This window comes from Bison bison, unplaced genomic scaffold (genome assembly GCF_000754665.1).
Source record: "Bison bison bison isolate TAMUID 2011002044 unplaced genomic scaffold, Bison_UMD1.0 scf7180017864085, whole genome shotgun sequence".
In the NCBI taxonomy this organism is placed as follows: Eukaryota; Metazoa; Chordata; class Mammalia; order Artiodactyla; family Bovidae; genus Bison; species Bison bison.
This window is the reverse complement of record NW_011494657.1, coordinates 130,994-141,433: the sequence shown is the minus strand read 5'-3', so window position 1 is coordinate 141,433 and position 10,440 is coordinate 130,994.

Genomic DNA, 10,440 nt, shown 5'->3' with positions numbered 1-10,440 from the left:
TTCTTTGGAAGGAATGATGCTAAAGCTGAAACTCCAGTACTTTGGCCACCTCATGTGAACAGCTGACTCATTGGAAAAGACTCTGATGCTGGGAGGGTTTGGGGGCAGGCGGAGAAGGGGATGACAGAGGATGAGATGGCTGGATGGCATCACCAACTCTATGGAGATGAGTTTGAGTAGACTCTGGGAGTTGGTGATGGACAGGGAGGCCTGGCGTGCTGTGATTCATGGGGTCACAAAGAGTCGGACTGAGAGACTGAACTGAACAGAATAACAAATGTACCATAATACATAAAGTATTAATAACAGAGGAAAACTACATATGGTATATATGCAAGCTCTCCATACTATCTTTGCAACTTTTCTGTAAATCAAAAATTGTCCTAAAGTAACAACAAATCAATTTTAAAAAAGCTGGTGTAACTATATTTTCATTCTAGAGTTGGCCCTCCATATCCAAGGGTTCTGCATCTGTGTATTCAACCATCTGCACATGGAAAATATCTGGGGCAAAAAATTCCCCAAATCAAAACTCAAATTTGCTGCACAATGGCAACTATTTACTTACCATTTATTTTGTATTAGATATTTTGAGTAATCTAGAGATGATCTAAAGAATATAGTAGAATGTACATCAATTGTATATAAATACTATGCCATTTTTCCCCACTCCAGTGCTCTTGCCTGGAAAATCCATGGGCAGAGGAGCCTGGTAGGCTGCAGTCCATGGGGTCGCTAAGAGTCCGACGTGACTAAGTGACTTCACTTTCACTTTTCACTTTCATGCATTGGAGTAGGAAATGGCACCCACTCCAGTGTTCTTGCCTGGAGAATCCCAGGGACGGGGGAGCCTGGTGGGCTGCCGTCTATGGGGTCGCACAGAGTCGGACACGACTGAAGCGACTTAGTAGCAACATCAGCAGCAGCAGCAGCATACTGGAAACCGAGGGTGATCGTTAGTTAGATTCACTCCACCTGTAACCTGCCCTCACCGCTCAAGGTCCTTTAATTGTCGATGCAGAAGGTTTGCATGTCTTCCAAGCTTCCCTGTAGCCTAAAGAATAAAGGTGTTTGTGTAAGTTGGTCTTTTAGTAAGCTGGAGTCAGCTGTGTCCATTTCAAGCTTGAGCAGGTTATTAAGACCACTGACCTTCCAGCTGGGCATGTCCAGCGAGTGTTCACTCAGGGACCTTCAGCCACCAGAGGACCCAACCTCGCCCCCTGCCCCCGCATGCTAACGCCATCATTTTCTGCAGGTGCCTCCAGTGAAGCAGCCTTGGCTTGACTGCGCCTGCGCAGAAGGACGATTGCCTTACCCATTTCTCTCCAGTCCCCTTCCGTGTGCTCCCCCAGCTTCAGCTTGGTCGCATCAGAATCCTGAGCCGCTCCGCTTCCCTTTCCGGAGGCAGATTTGGGATGTTCTCCCCTCTGCTGGCATGGCTACCTCATGAATACACAAACCTCGGAGTCTCATTCTTCTGCCAGTTACCTGTCCAGCAAACAAACCAGGTTCAGTAACATATTTCCCTATTTCTAAATTGGGTTTGCCGTTCACTAGGTATTTGGAATTTTAATTCTTTGTTAATCTTATATGTTACAAATGTCCTCTTCGGTCGGTGGCTTGTTGTTTGACTTTACGTTTTTATTTGGCTGGGCTGCGTCATTGCTGTGCACGGGTTTTCTCTAGTTGTGGGGAGCCGAGGCTACTCTCTAGCTGGGGTGGGCTAGAGTCTCATTGTGGTGGCTTCTTTGTTGCAGAGCACAGGCTCTAGGGCAGCGATTGTGGCCCATGGGCCTAGCTGCCCCGAGGCATATGGGATCTTCCCAGACCAGGGATTGAACCCGTGTCTCCTGCATTGGCGGACAGACTCTTAACCACTAGACCAGGAGTAAAGCCCTTCACTTTACTTTTGAACTATAGAAATTTAAATCAGATCTCAGATTCATCCGTCTCTCTTTGTGTGTCTTGTAAGAAATTTTGACCGCTCTTAAGGTCATAAACACAACCTCCTGTACTTTGTGTTAAAGATGAAAGGTTTGCTTTTCATATTTAAGTTTTTCATCCAGTTAACTTGGTTCTTGTGTATGGTGTGAAGTCGGAATTTGACTTTTTCCAGATGGAGAGCCAGTTGTCCTGGCTATTTTCCCCATTGAATTATAGTGCCATCTCTCTAATACATGAAGTTTCCATTTCTGGGCTCTCTCCTCATTACTCTGTTTGTACCAAAGCCACACTGTCTTAATTTCAATAACTTTACGTCATATCAGGACGTGAGACCTGGTATTTGAGACCCTCATCTAATTTTGGTTCTTCAAAATCTCATTTAGTCTAGGTGTTTTGTTCTTCTGTTTGCATTTTATAATCTGTTGATTTCCATGACAAGACCCATTGGGATTTTTATTGGAACAGTGTGCATTCATGGACTGATTTGAGAAGGATTGACGTATTTATGATATTGTCTCTATCCATGACTATGGTGTAAAATTAAATTTCAGTAGTTTCATACATTTTTCAAAAAGGTCTTACATATCTTTTGATTTATTCATTTTATTCCTATTAGCATTTTTTTAGATAATTGTATTTTATTAATTCAGGTCTGTCGTGTAATTTACATAGAGTAAATTGTATCTTTTTTAGGTGTTGCAATTCATTGAACTTTTAAAAGGTATAAGGTTCTGTAGCCACCATCACAGTCAAGACATGGAGAACCCCACTACCCGAGGTCCTTCCTGCCCCTGTGTAGTCAGTACTCTCCGCCCATTTCTAGCTGTTGGCAACCACTGCTCTGAATTCTGTGTCTGCTTTTGCCTTTTCCAGAATGTCACATAAATGGAGTCATGCAGTATGTAGCCTCTTGAGTTTGGCTTTTTTTTCACTTAGCAAAATACTTCTGAGATTTGCCCACATCTTTGCATATTGGTAGTTGATGTCTTTTTATTTCTGACTTGTATTCACTGGATGTGCCATGACTTACTGACCCACTCACCAGTTGATCAGTTGAGGGACAGTCTTCCCTGCATTGTGAATAATTATAAGTAAAGTTGCTATGAACATTGGTGTACAGATTTGCACAAGAACATCTTTTCATTTCCTGGGGTAAATACCTAGCAGTGTGGTTGTTGGGTCATATGATAACATGTATTTACATTTATAAGAAATTGTCAAAATGTTTTTCAAACTGGTTGTGCCATTTTTCATCCCCATCAGTAAAGTATGAGAATTCTAGTTGCTTTGCATTCTCACCAATTCTTGGTACTATGGTCTTGCCTCATGGTGGTTTTATTCTGCATTTTCCTAATGACTTATAATTTTGAACTTCCTTTTATGTGATTGTCATCTGTATCTCTTCTTTGATAAAATAGCTGTTCAGGTATTTTTCCAGTTTTTAAAACTTGGGATTTTTGTTATTGAGTATTGAAGTCTACATGTGTTACAATTCTTTATCAGATGTGTGTTTTATAAGTATTTTCTCCAGTTTGTAGGTGGTTTTTTAATTTTCTTAATAGCATCTTTTGTAAAGCAGAAGTTATTAATTTTGAAAAAGTTCAGTTTATCAATGTTTTTCTTTTATGGACGGTGGTTTTGGTATTGAATCTAAGGAATCTTTGCCTAATTCAAGGTCACAAAGATTTTCTATTTTTCCCTCTAAAAGTTTAATAGCCTTTTTTTTTTTTAACTAGAACCTAAAATTTTATTTCTAGTTTTGATTAAAATCTAAACAAAACTCACTCCCACACACAGTCCCAGGGCTTCTCAAACCCATCAACAGTTCTTTGGCAACATTAGAGAAATGTGACTGTCATGCTAATTGGTATACTTTAAAATAAATCTAATCAAAGTCTAATGAAATAGGAAAATAACCAGAAATGTGTGAGAGAAATTCACTAGGAAATAACTGTCACACATTAAGCCTTGTAAATCTTAAAACCATAAACAAATGATTTTCTCTTATGATATGTGGAAGTTAGGTAGCATTTTCTTCCAGTTACAGAAAGGCAACTACCACAAGAAATGTATAGGCCGTAAAAAGTAAAAGAGTATTACACGAGAAGGTACTAAAGTAATTTCAGTGTAAGTTATGAGAACAGATTAATAGTCAGATGTAGACTGCATTTGACTATTAGTATAGTGGGTTGCCATTATACTACACAAAAGTAAAAAGAAAACTGTCAATTTTGATAATTCGGGCAGAAAACTGAATACACGGGAACTAGAGTTACATAGCAACCCACTCCAGTACTCTTGCCTGGAAAATCCCATGGATGGAGGAGCCTGGTAGGCTGCAGTCCATGGCGTCGGACTGCTTCCGAGAGTCTGCGGCCGCGGTCAAGGAGGAAGCCGGAGGAAGCCAAGTTTAATAGTCTTAAGTGTTTACATTGTCTATAGTCTGTTTTTACATTGTCTATAATCTATCTTAAATTTTTTTAAATATAAAATGGAAAGTATGGGTCAAGGTTCAGTTTTATTTCTTTGCACCTGGACATCCAGTTGTTTCAGCACCACTGGTTAAAAATACTATTCTTAACTTAATTACCTTGGCACCTTTGTTGAAAATCAATTGAATATACAGTCCTTTGGTATCTGTGGGCTTTCCTCATAGCTCAGTTGGTAAAGAATCTGCCTGTAATGCAGGAGACCCTGGTTTGATTCCTGGGTCGGGAAGATCCGCTGGAGAAGGGATAGGCTACCCACTCCAGTGTTCTTGGGCTTCCTTTGTGGCTCAACTGGTAAAGAATCTGCCTGCAATGCGAGAGACCCAGGTTCAATCCCTGGGTTCAATCCCTGGGTTGAGAAGATCCCCTGGAGAAGGGAAAGGCTAACCCACTCCAGTATTCTGGCCTGGAGAATTCCATGGACTGCATAGACCATGGGGTTGCAAGGAGTCAGACACGACTCTGCGTATCTGTGGAGCTGATTGGTTCTGGGACCCACCCTGTGAATACAAAAATCTCAGGATGTTCAAGTCCCTTATATAAAATAGCATAGTATTTGCATATAACCTACACAATCTTCTCATACAGCTTAATCTTAATTATTTTATACTTAAATACAACTGACATACAATTTGTTTCAGGTGTACTACATAATGATTTGACATTTGCATACATTATGAAATAATAACCTCAAGTCTAGTAACCATCTGTCTCCATACAAAAGTTTTACAATATTATTGAAAGTGAAGTTAGCCATTTAGTCACATCCAGTTCTTTGCGACCCTATGGACTGTAGCCTGCTAGACTCCCCTTTCCATGGAATTCTCCAGGCAAGAATACTGGAGTGTGGGTAGCCATTCCCTTCTCCGGGGGATCTTCCTGACCCAGGCATGGAACCTAGGTCTCCTACATTGCAGGCAGATTCTTTACTGTCTGAGTCATCAGAGAAGCATGCCCATGATTTATAGCTGAAAGTATGTGCCTCTTAATCTCCTTCCCCTATTTTGTCCCTGCCCTCAACCTTCTCTTCTCTGGTAACCATCAATATGTTGTTTGTATCAATTTGTCTTTCATTTTCTCTTGTTTTTTAGATTCCATATATAAGTGAGGTCATGTGCTATTAGTCTTTCTCTGATTTATTTCCCTTAGCGTAATTCCCTCTCCATGCATCCATGTTGCTGCAAATGGCAAGATGTCATTTTGTTATGGCTGGGTCATACTCCATTGTTTAAATATACCACATCTTCCTTATTCCTCTATTGATGGACACTTAGGCTGCTTCCACATCTTGGCTACTGTAGTGCTGCAGTGAACATAGGCATGCAAATACTATTTCCAATCAGTGTTTTCATTCAGATAAATATCCAGAAGTGAAATTGCTGTATCATATCCAGTTCTGTTTTTAGTATTTTGAGGAACCTCCACCCTGTTTTTTATAGAGGTTACACTCTTACATTCTCACCAGCAGTGCACAAAAGTTTCCTTTTCTACATTTTCACCAACACTTCATTTTCATCTTCTTGATGACAGCCATTGTGGCAGATGTGCAGTTTTTTTGTCATTTCATTGTGGTTTTGATTTTCATTTCTCTTATTAGTCATATTGGGCAGTTTTCCATGTGTCTGGAGGCCATCTGTAGGTTTTTCTTTGGAAAAATGTCTATTCAGGTCTCCTGCCCACTAAAATTTTTTCAATTGGATTGTTTGATTTTTGATGTTGAGTTGTGTGAGTTCTTTGTATGTTTGGATATTAACCCCTTATCAGATGTACCATTTGCAATGATCATTTCCTGATCAGTAGGAGATCTTTACGTTTTGTTGATAGTTTCCTTCTCTGTAAAAAAGCTTTTCAATTCAGGCTGGCCCCATTTGTCTACTTTCGCTTTTGTTTCCTTTGCCTAAGGAGACAGAGTCAAAAAAAAAAAATTGCCAAGACTGATGTCAAAGAGTCTACTGACTATATTTTCTACTAGAAGTTTTATGGTTTCAGGTCTTGCATTTAAGTCTCTAATCCACTTTGTGTTTATTTTCATACATGGTGTGAGAAAGTAATCCGGTTTGTTTCCTTAGCATGTTACTTTGCTGCCGAGTTTTCCCAATGCCATTTATTGAAGATTCGACTTTTTCCCCATTGTATAGTCTTGCCTCCTTTTTGATATATTTATTGCCCATATAAAACCCCATGGACAGAGGAGCCTGGTGGGCTACCATCCATGGGGTCACAAAAGAGACCCGACTTAGAGACTAAACAGCAACTGTTCATAGTATTCACGTGTGATTTTTTTTGTGAGTCTCTGTAATACTAGTTGTTATTTCTCCTTTCATTTCTTATTTTGTTTATTAGGTCTGTTTTGTTATATTCGTTTTCTGGTCTCTATTCTGTCCCATTGATCTAGGTATCTGTTTCTATGCCAGTACCATACTGTTTTGGTTACTGCAGCTTTGTAGTATGGTTTAAAATCAGGGCATGTGATACCTTCAACTTTGTTCTTACTCAGGATTGCTTGGGCTATTGGGGTCTTTTGTGTTTCACTGAAGATTTTAGAATTATTTGTTTTGGTTCTGTGAAAAAAGTCATGGGTATTTTGATAGAGATTGCACTGAATCTGTAGATTTAGTCTGGTCATTTTAACAATATTAATTCTTTCATTCCATGAGCACAGTGTATCTTTACATTTGTGTCACCTTAAATGTCTTTTATCAGTGTCTTACAGTTTTCAGAGTACAAGTCTTTTAGCACTCTGGTTAGATTTATTCATAAGTGCTTTATTCTTTTTAATGCAGTTGTAAATAGGATTGTTTCAATGTATTTTTCTCATAGTTCATTTTTAGTTTATAGAAATGCTGCATATTTTGTTCTGTTTTGTATATTGCACTTCACTGAATTCACTTATTTTAGGAAGGTTATTTTTTTGCTATCATCTTTAGGATTTTCTGTATATAGTATCATATCATATGAAAACAGTGACAGAGTTACTATTTCCTTTCCAATCTGGATTTTTGTTTTCTTTACTGACTTCTGCAGCTAGGATTTACAATATACTATGTGGAAAAAAGTGGTACGAGTGGGCATACTTGTCTTGTTTCTGACTTAGAGGAAGTGCTTTTAGTCTTTCACCATTGAGTATAAAGTTGGCTGTGGGTTTGTCATATATGGCCTTTATTATACAGAAGTAAGTTCCCTCTGTACCAACTCTGTGGAGACTTTTTATTGTAAATTAATGTTGAATTTTGTCAAAAGATTTTCCTGCATCTATTGAGGTTATCATGTTGTTTTTATCTCTCGATTTGTTAATGTGATGTAACACATTGATTTAAGGACATTGAATCATCCTTACATCCCTGGAATCAGGGATTTGGGGGTTTGATTTTGGGGTTTGATGCTTTTAGTGTATTGTATTTGGTTTGCTAATATTTTGAAGACTTTGCACCTATGTTCATCAGGGATATTGCCCTGGAATTCTCTTCTTTGTGGTTCATTTATCTGGTTTGTGTATCAGTGTGATTCTGGGCTTCCAGAATGATTTCAGAAGCATTTTTCAATATTTTGGGATAGTTTGAGGAAGATAGGTTCCTAAATGTTTGGTAGACTCCACCTATGAAGCCATCTGACTCTGAACTTGTGTTTGTTGGGAGGGTGTCTTTGTTTTTATTACTTAATTTCATTACTGTAATCTGTTCATGTTTTTTATTTCTTCCTGATTCAGTCTTAGGAGACTATACTTTCTAGGAATTGGTCCATTTCCTCTAGATAGTCCATTTTATTGATGTAACTTGTTCATGGTAATCTCTTTTATGATCTTTTATATTACATATTATATCCTTTTTGCTCATTTATTTTCTGCACGATAGTTTGTATCTTTTAATCTCTTGCTCCTGTCTTGCACTACCCCCCACCCCCACTTCCTACTGGTAACTAACAACATCTGTGAGTCTGTTTCTGTTTTGTTATATTCATTTATTTTATTTTTTTAGATTCCTCATACAAGTGTTAACACACAGTATTTGTCTTTCTCTGACTTATTTCACTGGACATAATACCCTCTGTTTCTATCCACGAGGTTGCAAATGGCAGAATTTCATTCTTTTTTATTGCTGAGTAATACACTGTGATGTGCATGTGTGGGTGGGCTTCCCAGGTGGCTCAGTGGTGAAGAATCTGCCTGCTAATGTGGGAGATGCAGGTTTGATCCCTGGCTCAGGAAGATTCCTCTGGAGAAGGAAATGACAACCCGCTTCAGTATTCTTGCCTGGGAAACCCCATGGACAGAGGAGCCTGGTGGGCTACCGTCCATGGGGTCACAAAAGAGACCCGACTTCGAGACTAAACAGCAACTGTTCGTAGTATTCACGTATGATTTTTTTTGTGAGTCTCTGTAATACTAGTTGTTATTTCACCTTTCATTTCTTGTTTTGTTCATTGGGTCCTTTTTCTTGATGAGCCTGTGTAAAGGCTTATCAATTTTGTCTTTCAAAAAAACAGTCTTTTGTTTCATTGATTTTTTTTTTCTTTTGGTCTCTATTTTATTTCCTCTCTGGTCTTTCTTTCTGCCAAATTTGGGCTATGGTTATTATTATAATTCCTTTGGATGCTAAGTAAGGTTGTTTGAGAGTTTGCTTGTTTCTTGAGGTAGGCCTATATAGCTATAAACTTCCCTCTTAGAATTGCTTTTCTGTATGCCATGGGAGAAGGCAATGGCACCCCACTCCAGTACTCTTGCCTGGAAAATCCCACGGATGGAGGAGCCTGGTGGGCTGCAGTCCATGGGGTCTCGAGGAGTCGGACACGACTGAGTGACTTCACTTTCACTTTCCACTTTCCTGCACTGGAGAAGGAAATGGCAACCCACTCAGTGTTCTTGCCTGGAGAATCCCAGGGACCGGGGAGCCTGGTGGGCTGCAGTCCATGGGGTCGCACAAAGTCAGACACGACCGAAGTGACTTAGTAGTAGTAGTAGTAGTAGTAGTAGTATCCCATAGATTATGGAAAGTTGTTCCCTCTTCATTTGTCTGGAGGTATTTTCTGATTTCCCCTTTGATTTCTTCAACCCCCCCTTTTTTTAGTAGCATGTTGTTTAGTCTCCATGTGTTTGTGATATTCCCATTTTTCTTCCTGTTATTGTTTTCTGGTTTCATACCATTGTGGTTAGAAAAAATGCTGATATAATTTCTTTACTCTTCAATTTGGACACTTTTATGGCCTAGTATGTGATCTGTCTTGGAGAATGTTTCATGTGCACTTAAATGTTGGGTAGTCTATTCTTTTTGGATGTAATGTCCTATAGATAGCTATGAAGTCTAACTGGTATAAGGTGTCATTTAAGACCATTCAGTTCAGTTCAGTCACTCAGTCGTGTCCGAATCTTTGCGACCCCATGAATCACAGCACGCCAGGCCTCCCTGTCCATCACCAACTCCCGGAGTTCACTCAAACTCACGTCCATCGAATTGGTGATGCCATCCAGCCATCTCATCCTCTGTCGTCCCCTTCTCCTTCTGCCCCCAATCCCTCCCAGCATCAGAGTCTTTTCCAATGAGTCAACTCTTTGCATGAAGTGGCCAAAGTACTGGAGTTTCAGCTTTAGCATCATTGCTTCCAGAGAACACCCAGTACTGATCTCCTTTAGAATGGACTGGTTGGATCTCCTTGAAGTCTAAGGGACTCTCAAGAGTCTTCTCCAACACCACAGTTCAAAAGCATCAGTTCTTCGGTGCTCAGCCTTCTTCACAGTCTATCTCTCACATCCATACATGACCACTGGAAAAACCATAGCCTTGACTAGACGGACCTTTGTTGGCAAAGTAATGTCTCTGCTTTGGAATATGCTATCTAGGTTGGTCATAACTTTCCTTCCAAGGAGTAAGCGTCTTTTAATTTCATGGCTGCAATCACCATCTGCAGTGATTTTGGAGCCCAGAAAAATAAAGTCTGACACTGTTTCCCCATCTATTTGCCATGAAGTGATGGGACCAGATGCCATGATCTTCATTTTCTGAATGTTGAGCTT